The sequence below is a fragment of the Pollicipes pollicipes genome, unplaced genomic scaffold, assembly GCF_011947565.3.
Source record: "Pollicipes pollicipes isolate AB1234 unplaced genomic scaffold, Ppol_2.1 Scaffold_7231;HRSCAF=8579_pilon_pilon_pilon, whole genome shotgun sequence".
In the NCBI taxonomy this organism is placed as follows: Eukaryota; Metazoa; Arthropoda; class Thecostraca; order Pollicipedomorpha; family Pollicipedidae; genus Pollicipes; species Pollicipes pollicipes.
The window spans coordinates 30,566,326-30,575,119 of record NW_023597034.1 but is presented as its reverse complement, the minus strand read 5'-3'; positions in this window follow the sequence as shown (position 1 = coordinate 30,575,119).

Genomic DNA, 8,794 nt, shown 5'->3' with positions numbered 1-8,794 from the left:
AACGACCATCCTCACTTTCTGTCTTCTTCTAACACACATATCCGTCCCGTCGGGGGGTGCATCTCGCCGTTGCGGACTCAGAAGCGGGTCGATCGCACGCGGCCGTCCGGACCAGGCAACACCTCCGACATGCGGCTGGGCAGCCATCGCCCGTGCGGCGCGTCGTCTTCAACCAGCAGGACCAAGTCACCACATGTCAGATTCCTTGTCTCGCTTGTCCACTTCTGGCGATCGGCAAGACCGGGCACGTACTGAACCAGCGTTTCCAGAACTGGTTAGCTAACGCATGCGTCTGACGCCAGAGCCGCCTGCTGCGGGTGCCACTGTCGCTGAACAGTCCAGGCTGTGTGCAGACCGTCAGGTGACAGTGCAGAAGATGATTGTGCGTTAACAACCCCTCACTGTATAGATAATGTCCTTACTTCCCTAATACCCCGTTACTGTGTATGACTCCGACTCTGGCACGTCTAACTCGGGCTTGCCGGCCTGAAGAGCTTAGCGCACTGTACGTAGGCGTCGATGAAATGAAGACCGCCTGACGAAGTAATGGGCGCAAAATGACCGCTACCGTCGACGCAGCCATTAAATGATAATACCGTCCGTCATAATGCCGTCCGTCCGTCCGTAAATGAACAGTCTCCTTGCGATGAACCTTCTCAGTGTAATCAGAAAAATGTCTGTGTTGAAAGACACTCGAGTTGGACGGCGCGTGCAGTAATGCATGTTATCAGCAGGCGCTATCTGTTCTGCTGGCCGTTATGTGGACCAGTCTTAGTGGCCAGGCGACAAAACAGTCGATTCCAACGAAGCTGAGGCCGCAGCGAATATCAAGTATGGCTGCCGGTCAATCAGTCATCCGCTGCTGCAGGGTCTATTGCGCCATGCACAGGGTCCAGTATGTCTATTTCAGGTCGTTGAGGACGTGATCCGCCCCTGCGTATATCAGCTTCTCATGAGCGGCCGTGATCAGCAGCCACATCACAAGGCTGTCTCTCGGCAGGATCAGGGGATGGCGAGCTTTCCCGAGCAGCGGAGCGTGCACTAGCAAATCTCCGGTCCAGAGCAGGCTATCCCGGTCCAACTGAGGGCACAGCGGCAGCAGACGACTTCCGCTGGTGATTGGAAGCTCCTCTGGTCAACGCAGCCATCCCCTGGCAGACGGTCTCGTGTTTGCAGTTGGCGAACGATGATAGCTCTTGCTTCTCGGACCTCAAGCGCGGGGAAGGGACTGGTTCCCTTTTTGGAGATTCAGGGCTTTTCTAGGATAGTATGAAACACATAAACAAGCTCGCCTTGGACTTATGTTAAATGCCGGAGTTCTGTTCTCTAAGTTTTAATGTAAATGACACTCTACGCCTTAAGATTTGCACAAACACTTCCAAACCAGAGCGCATTGCATTTGAATTGAATGTCGAAAGTTCTATCTCCAATTTTGATTCGAATATAACTCCATCCGTCTTTTTTGGTCGCGACCGGGCCACTCAACCGAAACAAGACCCTCTCTTGCGACTGTGCCAAGGGATGCCTTGCTGTGGTGAAGAACACTTATCCGCCTGTCCATTTCTGTTTCCTGTGTACGCAGCTGTGTTTTGTTGCGTGCTATGGAAATACCAAGCTATGAGAATGCATGTTACCACTAAATTTATTTTTGAGCCTCGCGCTGGACAGCATGGGCTGACTAAAGTAAATACATTGTGCTTGTTCGGGGGCTATGGTGCATACGGTCGTTCGTCAGCAGCCTACGGAGGTTACGGACGTCGCTCAGGAGCCTACCACGGCTACAATCGGCGCCTCGGAGTTTACGGCGGTTACGGCAGGCGTTTCTTCTCCCTACAGCCGGTACGGCGGATGCAACGGATTATGCAACGAATAGCTACTGAATGTTTTGTAATCGGCAACGTCCTGCAGTCACGTTGTTGACGACCGCACATGGTGTTCCCATGGCCATTTTTCCTGTTCCCATCCTGCAGCACCAAGGACCTGTCACGGTCGGCCCCACCTGACTGATGTCGCATCGTCTGCGGCAGAGGAAAACTGTCACTTCTCCTGACTATTCCCTAAGCTTGTTTTAATTGCCGAAGCTGTATGTTCTTTATCTCTCGTTCGTTTGACACATCAAGACAAAGAAAACCAAAATACAATGTTTTAATGGAGATACGCTTTCCTTACTTATGGTCACACACATTAATCGATTTATGGTACTGCTTATTGTCTTTTACTGTTTCTTTAACCATCTTAGGCGCAGAAGCAGAGAGACGGACAGCTAACTTGTGGGTGCCATTAAACAGCACATTCCGAGAATGGTGACAATTGCCCTTGAGCTTAAGTAAATTCTTTCCACGAAAAGACATGAAAAAGTAGCCAACAAGCTAAGTTTTGTCACCACCAACCGCTGATATCATATCTTCAGTTATACTTACAAGGGACTCGACAACAGCTGTCTTTAGGCTCCTCAGTTTCATTTCCACGGGCATTTATCTATGGGTATTGGGCACGGTTATGCTGATAAAATTTTCCAAACCCCACAAAACCCGTCACTTTAAACAGTAACAAGCATATGCAACGCACAATAAACGCCACACGTTACTGAAGGGGATCAGCCCAACCCAATGCATGACCGTGCATAACTTTGCCGCAAAATATGTGGCAGGAAGTATACATCACCACATGAGATGCGTTCCGTGTACGCCATATGACAACGGACATGTATGCACGGACTGTGCATGTACTGGAGATACGAAGCAATGGTCTCGTCAACACACTTATAGAGTACTTAAGTACAGGCAGGTGAATGACATTTTTTCTAGCACGAGATAGTTGTATATTGTCATGTCCGAGTTTCCTATGTTTACAACACCGCGGTTCCCCACGGCGCTCCAATCTCACCTAACCTAACCTAACCTAACAGCAGGGTCGGGAACGACTCACGATGGACAGGTGAATGCCTCACATTGGGCTTCTATCTTCTTAATAACCCGTTCGTGTTGTTACGGCTTTGCTCCGACAGCGGCCAAGCAGCGTCGTCGTTTTTGCAATAACGAGCAGTTTAGTAAACGAGAAGCGCTTTAAAGTATCATGTGCAAGTAGTATATACATGCGTTGACGAGTTTGAAACAAGCTATTAGCCTGAAACAGCTACAAAGGCAGAATTGTTGGGAGATCAATTTAAAAGTTGTATCCTTTTAGCGTAAGTTGCCGAGATATATATCTATACAAGCAAACCAGAACTTTGCACGTCTCGCCCGAGTCCGTATACACTAACCGAAGTAATCCCGGGCCAAGAGTTACGAGCAAGACAAGGCCACGAGAACGCATCACGAACTGATTTGTTAATATGGTCAGGTTAAGGCATATTCTCATCGTTCACCACTGAACGACATAATCCGTGGCTTGGTAGTTAGTTCTGCAATGCGCAACTCAAATGCTATACTTTTTCTGTCTCTGCCGCATGCGCTTTGCCTTCGTTCCGTCAAGGCCTAACGTGGCAGTATGACGTACTCTAGCACTTTGTTATGTGCCGTGGAAGCAGGGGCATTGCGGGTTTCGTGGCCAAAAAAATATGGTCCAGGATCTCGTGGCATTAAATGTTGTGTTGTCGTCAATCAATCAATCAGCCAATCGATAGTACATAGGCATGTAAATATATATATATATTTATATGTATATATGTAATATTTATTGTCATATTTATATAATATGCACACATGTTCCTCTCCCCCACTTTCATTCTCTCGTCGCATTGGATCGATCGAGATCAAAGTAGCAGAGCAGGTGATATCGGGAGTTTAAGGTATAGCAAATCATCAAGGCAGAGGTGGGGGGCGCTGAAACCCCAGTGCCGATCTGAGCCCCATCCAACACCAGTGTCCCTCTGAGCCTCCTCATTGTACATGAACAAAACGGAATGTTGGGGCAAATAATTTAGGGCCTTAAAAAGGGCATGACTGTGAACTGCAGGCCATGTCTATTACGGCCATCTTACTTGAAAACCCCGTACTTATGTGTAGCAGTCGTTTTGCCGTGTGATAGTGCGTGGCACAACTTATGCTGTGCTCTGACCACGTCTGCCTCTCAGCGTGGCCGCTGCAACAGGTCGTAGGCTGTCACAGTCGGCAACAACATGCGAACGCCTAAAGCGACTCGAACCCAACCTACCACACGGCTGTGAATCTGAACTCTTACCAGTTGAAACTATCGGGACGGGCGAAAAATACGTTGGGGGACGGGACGATTTACTGGCATTCTCTCACCCAGCTGCACCAGAAAATGATATGTTGTGCAGTTTGTAGTGGCAGTCCAGCCATTTACAACGCGCAGATGGTTTGAGTCGTAAAACCCGTTGCACGTTTTGGCTTTTATGTTTGAAATATAATTATTAGCATGCCATTGGTAATACACAGTCTTATTACAACACTTTGTGCAGTGTGTTCCAGTGGATAAGTTGGTATAGTGTGGATGAACTTTTGCGAAGAAATATGGCCATGAAGAGAGCTTCGAAACGTCGAATCTCCTCAAGATCTCAATGTTCTTTTGATAACGTCCCTTAACCATTACCTCTCGGTACTAAGAAGGAAGCATTGTTTTCAATCATGAGAACTCTTCACACGCAAACCGGGTGGGCGGGTTCAATGCCCTTATCTCGGATGGGGGAGTCAATTTGACCTCCCCTGAGATCTCAGGAACTACAGGAACTGAAGACACTAAATTCACAGGGTGTGTTGACCTGTAGGTGAACTCACTTAGGTCAAAGTTTCAGATTCCTAGGACATGAACTACGGGTCCAAATAAGGTCTAACAAAGTAAAATTACAGGCTGGTCCTCCGAGAGAACCTGACCTGGTGACTTGCTATACCTTAAAAACTCCCGATATCACCTGCGCCGCTACGTTAATCTCGATCGATCAATGCGACGAGAGAATAAAAGTGGGGGGAGAGATATATGTGTGCATATTATATATATGTTAATAAATTATATGTATATATATATATGTATATATATATGTAGATATAAAGTATATATATATATATATATATATATATATATATATTTACATGCCTATGTATATCGATTGGCTGATTGACTGATTGAAGCCACCACAAACATTTAATGCCCATCCAGATTCCGAGACTCATATTTTTTGGCCCACGAACCCGCTCAATGCCACGGCAACATAACCAAGTGCTAGGAGTACGTCATACTGCCATGTGTAGGCCTTGACAGAAACGAAGGCAAAGCCATGATGGCAGCCAGACAGAAAAAGTGTAGTAGCACTTGAGTTTGCGCAGCGCAGCACTAACTACCAAGCCATGTGATTATGTCGTTCAGTGGTGCAAACGATGGAGATATGCCTTAACCTGACCATATTTAACAAATCAGTTGTAGTGCATTCTCGTGGCCTTGTCTTGCTCGTAACTCTTGGCCCGGATTACTTCGGTTAGTGTATACGGACTCGGCGAGACGTGCAAAGTTCTGGGTTTGCTTGTATTAAATATATATATCGGCAACTTACGCTAAAAGGATGCAAATTTTAAATTGATCTCCCAACAGTTCTGCCTTTGTAGCTGTTTCAGGCTAACAGCTTTTTTCAACTCGTCAACGCATGTATACTACTTGCAATATAACTTTAAAACGCTTCTCGTTACTAAACTGCTCGTTATTGCAAAAACGACGACGCTGCTTGGCCGTTGTCGGAGCGAAGCCGTAACAACACGAACGGGTATTAGGAAGTATTAGAAGCCCAATGTGAGGCATTCACCCTGTCCATCGTGAGTCGTTCCCGACTCCTGCTGAGATTGGAGCGCCGTGGGGAATTGCGGTGTTTGTAACAGGAAACTCGGACATGACAATATACAACTATCCTCGTGCTAGAAAAAATGTTATTCACCTGCCCGTACTTCAGTAATCTATAAGTGTGTTGACACGACCCTTGCTTCGTATCTCCAGCACATGTACAGTCCGTGCATACATGTCCGTTGTCATATGGCGTACACGGAACGCATCTCATGTGGTGCTACGTACTTCCTTCCACGTATTTCGCGGCAAAGCTATGCACGGCCATGCGTTGGGTTGGCTGATCCCCTTCAGTAACGTGTGGCGTTTATTGTGCGTTGCATATGCCTTGTTACTGTTTTAAGTGACGGGTTTTGCGGGATTTGGAAAATGGTATCAGCATAACCGTACCCAATACCCAATAGATAAATGCCCGTGGAAATGAAACTGAGGAGCCTAAAAGACAGCTGTTGTCGAGTCACTTGTAAGCGATAACCGAAGATTACGGATCAGGGGGTTGAGGGTGACAATGCCAAGCTTGTTTGGCTATTTTTTCATGTCTTTTTCATGGAAAGAATTTACTTAAGCTTAAGGGTAACTGTCATCAGTCTCGGAAAGTGGCGTTAATGGCACCCGCAGGTTAGATTCCGTCTCTCTGCTTCTACGCCTATTGGCAGGCATATATGGCCAACGCACCGATTGTTGCCTTGGTAGGCTCCTGAGCGACGTCCTTGCCCGCGTAGGCTCCTGATGAACGACCGTATGCACCATAGCCCCCGAGCAAGCACAATGTATTCACTTTAGTTGGCTTCTGCTGTCCGGCGCGTGGCTCAAAAAAAGGATAACATGCATTAACATGGTTGGGTATTTCCACACCACTCAACTAACACAGCTGCATACCAGGACATGGACTGGACGGCCGATGAGTGTTTTACAACAGCAGGGGATCCCTTGGCACAGTCGCAAGAGGGGCCTTGTTTCTGCTAAGTGGCCCGGTCGCGACCAAAAAAGACGGATGAAATTATATTCGAATCAAAATTAGAGGTAGAACTTCCGATATTCAGTTCAAATGCAATACGCTCTGATTTGTAAATGTTGGTGCGAATCTTAAGCGTAGAGTTGCATTTACATTAAAGCCTAGATAACAGAACTCCGGCTTTTAATATAAGTGCAAGGCGAGCTTGTTTATGTGTTTCAAAATATCCTAGAAAAGCCCTGAATCCCAAAAAGGATTGCGGTCCCTTGCCCGCGCTTGAGGTCCAAGAAGCGAGCTGTCATCGTTCGCCAACTGCAACACGAGACCTCCACCAGAAGATGCTGCGTTGATTAGAGGAGCGGAATGTATTATCGAATTTAGAATAATTTGGAAATATATTAGAAAAAAAAATATAAAAATAGGAAATATAAAAAATAAAAATAACAAAATAGAAACAAGAAAACAAATAGAATCGAAATTAGAAGAGCCAATCACCAGCGGAAGTCGTCTGCTGCCGCTGTGCATTAAGTTGGACCGGGATAGCCTGCTCTGGACGGAGGTTTGCTGGTGCACGCTCCGCTGCCGGAGGAACTCGCCATCCCTGATCCTGCGAGAGACAGCCGTGTGACGTGGCTGGTGATCACGGCCGCTCACGAGAAGCTGGTGCACGCAGGGGCGGATCACGTCCTCAACGACCTGTAATAATACTGGACCCTGCGCGTGACGCAACAGACCCTGCAGCAGCGGATGACTGATTGGCCGGCAGCCCTATTTGATATTCGCTGCGCCTCAGCTTCGTTGGAATCGACTGTTTTGTTCCCTGGTCACTAAGACTGGTCCACATAACGGCTAGCAGAACAGACAGCGCCTGTGATAACATGCGTTACTGCACGCGCCGTCCACCTCGAATGTATTTCAAAACAGACAGCTTTCTGGTGATACTCAGCAGGTTCATCGCGAGGAGACTGTTCATTTAGGGACGGACGGACGGCATTATGACGGACGGTATTGTGGTTGGATGGCTGCGACGACGGCAGCGGTCATTTTGCACCCATTACTTGGTCAGGCGGTCTTCTTTCATTTCATCGACGCCTGCGTACAGTGCGCTAAGCTTTCCCGGCCGGCAAGCCCGAGTTAGACGTACCAAAGTCGGAGTCATGCACAGTCACGGGCATAAAACAAGTGAGTAGATTATCTGTGTAGTGTGGGGGTGTTGACGCCCAATCACCTACTCCTCGGTCATCCGGCGGCCTGCATGCTGTCTGGAATGTTCAGCGACAGAGACGCCTGCAGCCGCGGCTCTGGCGTCAGGCGCAGGCGTTAGCTAATCAGTTCTGGAGCGCTGGTTCAGTACGTGTCTGGTCTGGCACTAGTTTTTACATTTCCATTAGTTTTCGTTTATCTTAATATTAGCGAACTAACATGGGGTCTACCATGGCTCCCACCTCCTCCCCATCTCCTTAGTTCAATTGCTACGCTTGTAAATGACATACAATACACAGTGCCGTACAGGCGACGTTCGTCTTCAGGAGTCAAGAAAACGAGGCATTCCTGGCAAACTGTGTATTTTGGTAACCTGCGCTTCGGTGTTTCAAAAGAATCGCAACGAAGAACACACAAACTCACAATGAAGAAAGCGTAGAGAAAATTCCGGAGGTGTGACGATTTGTGTCTCACAGCAGACACTGCGAGATCAACAGGAGAGTTCAGACGTGGCACATCATTGATATTCGCAGGATCGAGACAGCCATAATGGTCCCGGGAACACCACTTGTGCATAGTCAACACACCGGCTTCAGGCCGTTGCCGTGGGCAGATTCTTCAATAATACCCGTCATACGCTCCGTTGCGTCCGCCGTATCGGCTGTAGGAGAAGACCGCCTGCCGTAGCCTTCGTAGGCCCCGAAGCGGCCATTGTAGCCATCGTAAGCACCGAAGCGACGTCCGTACCCTCCGTAGGCTCCTGACGAACGGCCGTATCCACCATAGCCGCCGAGGCCGCTGCTGCCGTAGTAGCCACCGTATCCGTTATATCCCAGTCCGTAGTTT